Here is a 10,494-nt window from a genome sequence, read left to right as displayed (position 1 = left end):
ACAAATGGGAAGCATTGAATGGTAACTTGTCCAAAGTGCTCTTAGGCATCACGTTTAAACTGGAACCATTATCGATGAGTACCTTGGCCACGATATGGTCCATACACTTGACTGATACGTGTAAAGCCTTATTATGCCCTCTCCCCTCGGCGGGGATTTCTTCTTCGGCGAAGGCAAGATAGTTGTTGGCAGTGATATTGTTGACCAGCCCTCTGAAACCTTCTACCGAAATATCTTGGGCCACGTGAGCCTCATTCAGCACTTTTACTAGCAGAGCCCGATGAGGCTCGGAGCTCATAAGTAACTCTAGCAGCGAGACCCTAGCCGGGGTTTTGTTGAGCTGTTCGATAACCTTGAATTCGCTCTGCTGAATTATCCGAAGGAACTCGCTGGCTTCCTCTAGCGACACCTCCTTTCTACCATCCCTTTTCTCTGGGGGCCCCTTTGCTGGCATATCTTTATTCGAAGCGTGGGGTGCTTCGCCATCTTGTTCCTCCACCACTTTTCCTTTTCCTTTGACGTCGGCGGGTTGGACTGGTAGGTCCGGAGGTGCGAACACACGACCACTACGGGTCACACCGCTCAGCCCCGTGATATTTGTTACTTTAGCTGACAGCGAGCTGACGTCAGTGACTTCTTCTTCCTTCTTCCCCGGAGGTGTATATCTCCACGGGACCGCGTGACTATTTTGGTGCGGGAAAGGAACAGGTTTGGCCATTAAGGGGTGCCCGGGCTTTTGCGAGGCTGCACTTTTAGTGAAGTATATCACCAAGGGTTTGGGCTTCGCAACACCGCTCCCCTCCGTAGATTGCATGCATATATGCTGCACTTCTTTTCCTTTAATGCCGACTTCTAGTCGACCTTGGTCTATCATCCGCTGTAACAATTCCTCTACTTCCAAACACGTCTCCATGTCATGCATCTCGCCGGAATGTAGCAGACAGGAATCCTCCTTACACCCACTATGGGGAATTACACCTCCCTTTTGTAGGGCCTCAAAGATAAACCTCCTAGGGGTTGCCACATCTCTTAAAGGTTTGGACCTGTGGGGCCTATCGGATTCAACTGCATTAACTGCTCCCCCTCCATGATTGGCGAGCGGGTTGGTTCTCACATTGGGCCGATCCTCTTGGAAAGTCAGCCATCCGGCATCCATTAGATGTTGGACCTTGTATTTAAGGGCCAAGCATTTTTCGACGGAATGCCCCGGGGCACCCCCATGGTACTTGCAAGTTGCATTAGGGTCATACCACTTCGGGAAAGGGGGTTCGAGGACCCTTCCGGGAGTTACCACGGCCAAATGATTGGCGATGAGGGATGGTAGAAGATCTTCGTACGTCATCGGGAGCGGGGTGAATTCCGGCAATGGCCTTGGAGGGAAGTTCCTTGTCGTGTTGGAATTGCCGGCCGGTCGAGCCGTGTTCGGAGTTGGAACTTGGGGAGCTTCCCTCTGGGTGGGTGCCTTAGGCTGCACGGGTGTTGAACTAGAGGCGTTCCCAGCATGAGCCGAGAAGCTTGGGTGATGTTGCGCGTACTGATGGGTACCATGAGGTGTTTGCTGGGGTTTGACCCATGCGGGTGTTGAAGAGACGACATGGGCATCTCCTTCCTTCCTTTTTGCCCCTGTTGCCCCGATTCTTTTGGCGTTCACGTTTGTGGAGGAAACGTAATCAAACTTTCCTCTCTTCAATCCAACCTCGATTCTTTCCCCGGCAAACACCAGATCCGCAAAGCTGGACGGCATGTAACCCACTAGCTTCTCATAGTAGAACACTGGCAGAGTGTCTACCATCATGGTGATCATCTCTCTCTCAACCATGGGAGGAGCTACTTGTGCCGCCAAATCCCTCCATCGCTGCGCATATTCTTTAAAGGTTTCACCCTCTTTCTTAAACATATTCTGCAGTTGAGTACGGTCAGGAGCCATATCAGAATTGTACTGATACTGCCTTAGGAAGGCGGTAATCAGATCCTTCCAAGTACGGATACGGGAAGCTTCCAAATTAGTGTACCACACTACCGCAGCTCCGGCCAAGCTATCCAGAAAGAAGTGTATCAACAGCTTTTCATCTTTAGAATGAGCGCCCATCTTACGGCAGTACATCTTGAGATGGTTTTTGGGACAAGTCGTCCCTTTATACTTGTCGAAGTCCGGCACTTTGAATTTCGGGGGAATAACAACATCGGGTACTAAGCAAAGATCCGTCATGTCTGCAAACGGATAGTCCCCAAATCCTTCCACAGCCCTCAATCTTTCCTCAAGGAGATCGAGCTTCCTCCTTTCTTCAATTGCCGGGGGCGGCCCTTCCATAGACAAAACTATTGGCGATGCTGCGATGTTGGCGGGAGGGCGACGCGAGACTCGCGGGATGCGTGTTCCACGAAAGGAATACGCGCGGAGTCGCCACCAACGTTTATTTGAGGAAAACGTCGGAAAAACCGGAAAAGACGCGATCTACGAACTTTTTAGTGAAAGGTTCGGGAGTTGTATTTACGCACGGGGAAGGTATTAGCACCCCACACGCCCGTCTCAAGGGACGACAGCCTTTAATCGAATGTGCAAACATGACTTTGATTTTTATGTTCCCTTTTATGTTCTTATATCCTTTATACCCTTTTTTATATTTTTCTTTTTTTTTGAGGTCGACAAGGGTGTTTCCCTTTGCTCCTACGTATTCCTCAATTTGGGATGAGAAAATCAGACCTACGTAGTTCTTTTTTATCAAGTGATGCTTTTTTACTTAAGTGGTGATCATTTTAAGGCGTTGGACCTTAAAAATGATCCATTTTACTTAGTGAGGAAATGAAATGACAAACTTCAAAAGCCTATTTTTTATGGACGAGCTTGACTAGGCGAATTGTTTTTAGCCTTTAGTTTCACTTTAGTTATTAATCAATTCGATTAAGAATGAGAAATCCCAAAGAGAAAATGTCCACTTGATTTTCCGCTTTATTTTACTAAAAGATATCTTTTTGATTATTATATTATTTTTTACCTCTTTTTGATTTCCAACGTGGTTACGGCATGACCGAACGGTCGGAATTTATTTTAACCGAAGTTAATGGATAGTACAATTCAAACGTTCGGTGGAAATTTATTTTATTTTTAAGTTAAGCGAGAAATGACTTAAGTAAAATGGCTTAAGCACGTCAACAGGGGGTATAAAAAGTAAACAAAACGAGAATAAAAATGCACGAAACACAATGTGGACCACTACGGGTACATAGAATGAATCGAAAAGCTTGGTTCGAGGTACTTACCCGTTGAAGATTGAAGAACGATGAAGAACGAATGAAGAACGTCGAAGAACGGTTGAAACCTTTGCGAAATTCCTCACGGAAAACGTTACGGAAACGTTTCGGAAGCGCCTCGGCTTAGATTTTCTTCACGAAAACAATTTTTCCAAGCAAATTCGAAAGAGAGAAAAGTGCCTCAGGGGCTGAACCCCTTCCTTCTTGCTTTCCTCCCCTATTTATAGCAAAATAGGGGAGGTGGTTGCCGCCCAGCTCGCCCAGGCGAGCTCAGCTCGCCCAGGCGAGCAGGGTTGCTTCCTCCAGAAGCAACCGCCTTCTGGAGGAATATTCCAGAGGGCCCAAGTGGGCCTGGGTGCTATTTGCACCCCCATTTTTACTAAGTACACCCCCCTCTGCTGTTTTTTGGTGATTCTTTTTTCGTAAAGTTACGGAAACTTACGAATTTCGTAACGATACTTGTTTTCTTTCCGTAATGTTACGGAACCTTGCGGATTACATAATCATCCCCTTTTTGACTTACGGAATGTTACGGAACCTCACTTAATTATGCAACGATGCTTCCATTTGGTTTCCGGTGTGTCACGGAAACTTACGGATTGTGCATCAATATTTTTTGGTTTTTCGGCATGTCCTGGAATTTCACAAATTGCCTAATGATGGGTGCCAAGCACCTCACGAGGACCAAAGAATGGTCGCACGTCATCGAGCAAAGGTCCCCGGACGAAATTAGGGTATGACAGTTGCCCCTCTTTACTTGTCTTTTATTGGAGATAAAAGGAAAGTAAAGATAAGACACTAATTTCGTTCCTCTCGATTTGGCGAGAGTCGCGGGTGACCATAAAATTTCCACATGCAAATGACTTGTTGTTCTCAAAATTTCACAAATTGCCTAATGATGGGTGCCAAGCACCTCACAAGGACCAAAGAATGGTCGCTTGTCATCAAGCAAAGGTCCCCGAAAATCAGTGTATGACACTAATTTCGTTCCTCTCGGTTGACGAGAGTCGCGGGTGACCATGACTTGTCGCTCCTAGAATTTCACAAATTGCCTAATGATGGATGCCAAGCACCTCACAAGGACCAAAGAATGGTCGCATGTCATCAAGCAAAAGTCCCCGAAAATCAGTGTATGACACTAATTTCGCTCCTCTCGGTTGACGAGAGTCGCGGGCGACCATGAAATTTCCACATGTAAATGACTTGTTGTTCCCGGAGGAACAAAAGGTGCAGAAGACTATGTCAGTCTCTGCATGCTATCAAGCGTTCTGTCTTACAGATAGCAAAAGAATGTTTATACGGATAACCACTCGGGTATTTCCGCGTATCATCGGGCCCGCCGCCTCTGGATGATACAAGGGTGCAGAATGACCAAACTTGGTCTCTACTTGTCATCGGGCCCGCCGCCTCTGGATGACAAAAGGGTGCGAATAACCGTAAGGTATCTCCGCGTATCATGGGTGCAGAATGACCAAACTTGGTCTCTGCTTGTCATCGGGCCCGCCGCCTCAGGATGACAAAAGGGTGCGAATAACCATAAGGTATCTCCGCGTATCATGGGTGCAGAATGACCAAACTTGGTCTCTGCTTGTCATCGGGCCCGCCGCCTCTGGATGACAAAAGGGTGCAAATAACCATAAGGTATCTCCGCGTATCATGGGTGCAGAATGACCAAACTTGGTCTCTGCTTGTCATCGGGCCCGCCGCCTCTGGATGACAAAAGGGTGCGAATAACCATAAGGTATCTCCGCGTATCATGGGTGCAGAATGACCAAACTTGGTCTCTGCTTGTCATCGGGCCCGCCGCCTCTGGATGACAAAAGGGTGCGAATAACCATAAGGTATCTCCGCGTATCATGGGTGCAGAATGACCAAACTTGGTCTCTGCTTGTCATCGGGCCCGCCGCCTCTGGATGACAAAAGGGTGCGAATAACCATAAGGTATCTCCGCGTATCATGGGTGCAGAATGACCAAACTTGGTCTCTGCTTGTCATCGGGCCCGCCGCCTCTGGATGACAAAAGGGTGCGAATAACCATAAGGTATCTCCGCGTATCATGGGTGCAGAATGACCAAACTTGGTCTCTGCTTGTCATCGGGCCCGCCGCCTCTGGATGACAAAAGGGTGCGAATAACCATAAGGTATCTCCGCGTATCATGGGTGCAGAATGACCAAACTTGGTCTCTGCTTGTCATCGGGCCCGCTGCCTCTGGATGACAAAAGGGTGCGAATAACCATAAGGTATCTCCGCGTACTACCAGCTCTTGAGTCATGGCAACAAAAGGCGGTGTGGTCGACAAAAGCGAGGCTCTTGCTCCTACGTATCCTGCAATGAGGAATTCAGACCTACGTAGTTCTGGATAACTTGTGAGACTTGAAAAAGTCTCGTTGTTTTCTCCACTAAAATGCAAACATGCTTTAGTAAAGAGACAAACATTCCAACTGATTTAGAGCAGCATATGCTTTTTTGAGTGAAAAACAATGCGTCTACCGGGGAAGGAGAGTCTGCTGATGAAATCTCCCATAACCATAAAATGAGCTTTTGGATGTCAGCATTTCGTTTCTAAATGACCATTTAGAGGAAACACTGGGTTCGACAAAAATAGAAGAAATCTACTCAAAGTGTATCAATCTCGCACAGGTAAGTGTTTCATCCTAATTCCGAACCATAGATATGTCATGACTTGACTTTGCAAATTATTTCCTATCAAATCAAAAATTACACGCGTGATCATGGATCAATAGGACTTCCCTTGGGAATGGGTTCTTTTGGTGGTTTCTTCTTTCGGCTTTTGTGTGTTTTTGGCTTTTGATTTTTCTGGCTTTTTTCTTTTTCTGTTTTTGTTTAGTGCGGGGCGAGAAAAAAAAGTCGCTAGCGCACGGGATTTTGGTTGGTAATCAAAGGGAGAAGACTATTTTAGGTTGTGGTTCTCTTTTCTTCTTTTTTCGTTCATTTGGTGACAATTCTGTATTGTTCAGATATTGTCTGGTCAAAAGACCTTTCTGCACATTTCTTCTAGTTCTTTGATCAAGAACTTTCTTTCCTTCCTTTTTTACTTTCTCCCATTCTTTGGTTGGGAATTTTCTTTCTTTTCTTTTTGACTTTCTCTTTGATTGGAAATTTTCCTTCTTTTCTTTTTTTTTGCTTTCTCCCACTCTTTGATTGGGGAATTTTCCTTCTTTTCTTTTTTGCTCCCGAGGGTAAGGATTGACATTCTCACCCTAGGTCAAGGTTCATGGTGAGTCAGGATTTTGGCTCAAGGTTTGTAGAATGGCTAGACATGATACATGTCGGGGTTTGGTTTGGTTCAAGGATAAAAAGGGATGCCCCACATTATTTCCATGACACAAATGCAAAAATGATGATTTAGAAACTTTATGCAAAACTGGTCATGCATGCACCTATGCGGACACTCAAGTGTCAAATCTTTATGGTCATGTGATGCTAGGGTTCAGGATTCATTTCCTCTATTTTAGTCAACCCAACGTTTCCAAAATATGTTCTTTTATCAATTTGTGCATTCATCCGAGTCCATTTCGGGCGTCTGGGAAAATCTTCACAGCATTCACCCTTCAGGTGTATACACATTTTCCAAAAATTGGTTATGATCAATGAATTTTTTCAAAGAAAAGTTGGAAATCGTCTCTTTTCAAAAGCATGTTGGTTTTTCAGCTTAACAACTTTTTTTCTTTTTTCTACCTTTTTCCTTACTTGCCCTTTTTTCCTTATTTGCTCTCTTTTTCTTTTCACTTTCTTCTCTTTTCTATCTCATTTTCTTTCTTTTTCCATTTCATTTTTATCATGATTTTTTTGTTTATTTCACATATATACTTTTGGACGATGTTCCTAAACGAAGAACTCTACACGGTTCTGGAATTTCAAACATCATTGATAGTAGTGATATATAAATACTAATGCAATAATCTAAACAAAAATGTATGCGCTGTACAAATGACAATCGAAACAACAAAAACAAACGTTAGTCTCTCAAGTCAAAACAATAACATAGAATAAAAATGATAAAAGAAATATGAAAGAAAACATGAATCTGGGGATCTCCCAGTCACGTGTCTCCACTCCCTCCCAAGAAGTCAAGCAAATCGGCCATCTCCTCATCCTCGTGGGCTTCTTCTCCATCGCCGGGAGCTTCCGGGGGTGCCTCTCCTGCTTGGGCCTCGGGCCAATCTCCGGGCCATGCTACCTCTGCCCTGAACTGGTCTGGAGTAGGGCATGAAAAAGAAGCGAAGCCCTGGCTCTGCATGCTAAGGCTCATCTGGTACAGACAGTCATGGGTCCGTACATGCGCCCGGTGGTTGGCCGCCTGCTGGCGAACCAAATGCCGTAAATACTGCTCTATGTCAAATGCCCCAAGCTGGCCAGCCTGATGAGGTGGTGGTGGCGCGCCTGCGGCCTGTGGGGCATCACCCTGAGCCTGTCTCTGGGTACAGTACTTCTCAATAAAAGCCCGGGTGATGGGCGGCCGAATCACCTTGGTAGGTGCAACGGGGACTCCGAACGACTGGCAGAGTCCTGTGATCAGTGCGGGGAATCCCAGGGCCCTGTTGGACTTATCTGGGTCCAAAGGGTGCCTAGTGGGCGCCATACCTGCAAAAATATAGATGGCATCAGCGATCAACTGAGCCACATGGATGCTCATCCGTGTCAGGATGGCGTACACCAGCTGGCACTTAGGCATGGGGAGGTCGGAATTATGATCGGTGGGCAGGATGTTGCTGAGGAGCAACGTCATCCATATCTGGGTCAGGGTGGTCATACTGGTGCGCATGATTCGCACTCGCCTCCCTGCAGCAGTCCGGGCAAAATCCTGCCCCGGTATACATAGCAGCTGGGCGATGGCCTCCTCATCGAACCCATCAGACCGGTTCCTCCTCTGGCCATACTCGCATTCCTGGCCCTCTTCCAACACCATCGGATATCCCAGGAGCTGGCTGATAGCGTCGGCATCGAACGGGATCCACTGACCCCTAACCCAGGATCTCATGTCACGCACGCCCTCCTCTGTTGGCCAAGCATTGGCATAAAATTCAAGGACTATTCCTGGATCAAACTTGGCCATAGGAGTAACCAGTGGTGCCCACCGCCGGCGCCCTATTTCCTCCTGAAAATCAGTATACTCGTCGTCCCTGAGCTGGACGCGTCGCTCCCGGAGAAACGACCATCCCTTGATGGCTTCGAAGCGCTGCTGGTGTACAGCGCTCCTAAAGCGGTGACTGTCGTACTCCGGAGCGGAACTAGTTCCTTCGGCCGCCTTGTCCTTCCTGGACCTCTTTGAGGCAAGCTTCCTCGGGGCCATTCCTGCGAAGGCAAACATTTGGAAAGTTAGTTTTACCAGTGGGACATTACTCTTAAAACAAAAATGGCATATAACCTCCTCCCACAAATACAAACATCAATGTAAATTTAGAGCAAGCTTATGCGCATATTTCCCTACAATCGTTCTCTTGCCCAAGACAAAAAAAAATGCACCCATATACAATCAAGGCAGCTTCGTTACCTAGATTATTTACACGTACTTCCAAGGTGTATTTGTTACTTACATCACACACATCTCCTTGGCTAAATTCACATACATGCATACTCCAAGCATTTTGGGGTACCAAAAATTGCACCTGTGCACATCTTGGTATTTCTAATACCTATACATACACAAACTTCATGATGAATCTTGACTATCTACACAATAAGGTGCTACATCTCATGCCTTTTTTCAAGTTTTTGCTACCTAAAGCCGCATGCAAATTCAAGCATATTTTCCTTTGTTGACTAAAATTGTATTCAAATTATATATATATTTTTTGGAATATGTCTTTTTTCACATAACATTCAACATATTTATATATATTTTTTTGTGAGACATTTTGACTACCAAAAATTATATATACATACATTCAAGTACTTCGCTATTCATACCCAAAGCGCAAATTGCCAAAGGTATCTTGCTACCTATTCTAAACCTACGCATTCATGACGAGCACAATTCCTAAACATCTAGGCGTAGGGAAAATATTATAGTGTGGCCCATAGCTGATTGCTGGCCAAAAAGAGGGTAACTTTACCCAATGTGCACCTCCTTTTGTGTACTTTTGCATAAAAACTTTGGTTCCTAGGCCTAGGACATATGCGGGGTAATTACTCTAGCTCTTTCGAAAATGAATGCATGTCCCAAAAATATGTGCAAACCAAATTGCCCCATGGGTTGTTTCCCTACAAAAATCACGCGCTAATGCCATTGAGGCATTTCACCGAACACTTGGTGGGCGCGCGTTTAGGCGTCAATAGCAAGAGAACGGGGAGAATGTGGCATGCCCCATTACTTCAAAATGCATTATAGGCCTAGGGCCATCTCATACAAACCCCTAATTCACCCTAATCAAGCAAGAAAACAAATCAAAATTGCCCCATATATTTGAGCACACTCCCACAATTTAGAGCACAAAAAGGAGATCAAAATACACCAATGAAAAGCTAGAAAGCTTAGGGATGGAATACTTACTTGTTGGTGATGAACAAAAGCGCAAAACGGAATCAAAAAATGCGAAAAAGGATGACCCTAGGGCTGCAAATTCATCAATCCCGTGGGTATGGCTTTTGAAAGGGGGGAAAAGAAGTTTTTGAATGTAAAAACGCCCCCCCCTTTCGTCATTTTTATAATTTGGTGCAGGGGTGGCTCGCCCAGGCGAGCCCAGCTCGCCCAGGCGAGCTAACCTGCACTTTTTTTTTTTTTTTTTTTTTTGAGGGGAACATTAACCATGTCCCCTCCCTTCTCATGGATTAGCATTTTGCCTAACTTGAACTTACTTAGGTTAGAATTAGGCGTTGATTACTTATTTTATTATTACCCTTTTCCTTTTTTAAAACAAACAAATAGTAAAAGAAAGCTGCAAAATACAAAGGATACGGAGCTGCCTTGCAGCGACATTCCCTGCTTGTTTCGCACAGAGAAGAGCAACGATCGGTCGGTCGTGACCCCATCCCCGCTTGCGTTCATCCTTAAGTACCTGCAAGTAATAAACAACCAGGTATGGCCAATCTTGGCCGCATCATTACCCTACCTTGATTGGTTTCTGCCATTCATGTTTTGTCTTTACTCCAGAAGGTAGCCCAAGGTGATCCTGCCCCTGTTTTACCACAACAATATACATGCGTATGCGTATGCGTATGCATGAATGTTTTCAAACGCAGAAAATTTAGGGAAAGTTGGTTCAGGTTCAATTCTAATT

This window comes from Glycine max, chromosome 12 (assembly GCF_000004515.6).
Source record: "Glycine max cultivar Williams 82 chromosome 12, Glycine_max_v4.0, whole genome shotgun sequence".
Classification (NCBI taxonomy): domain Eukaryota; kingdom Viridiplantae; phylum Streptophyta; class Magnoliopsida; order Fabales; family Fabaceae; genus Glycine; species Glycine max.
This window is presented reverse-complemented; position numbering follows the sequence as displayed.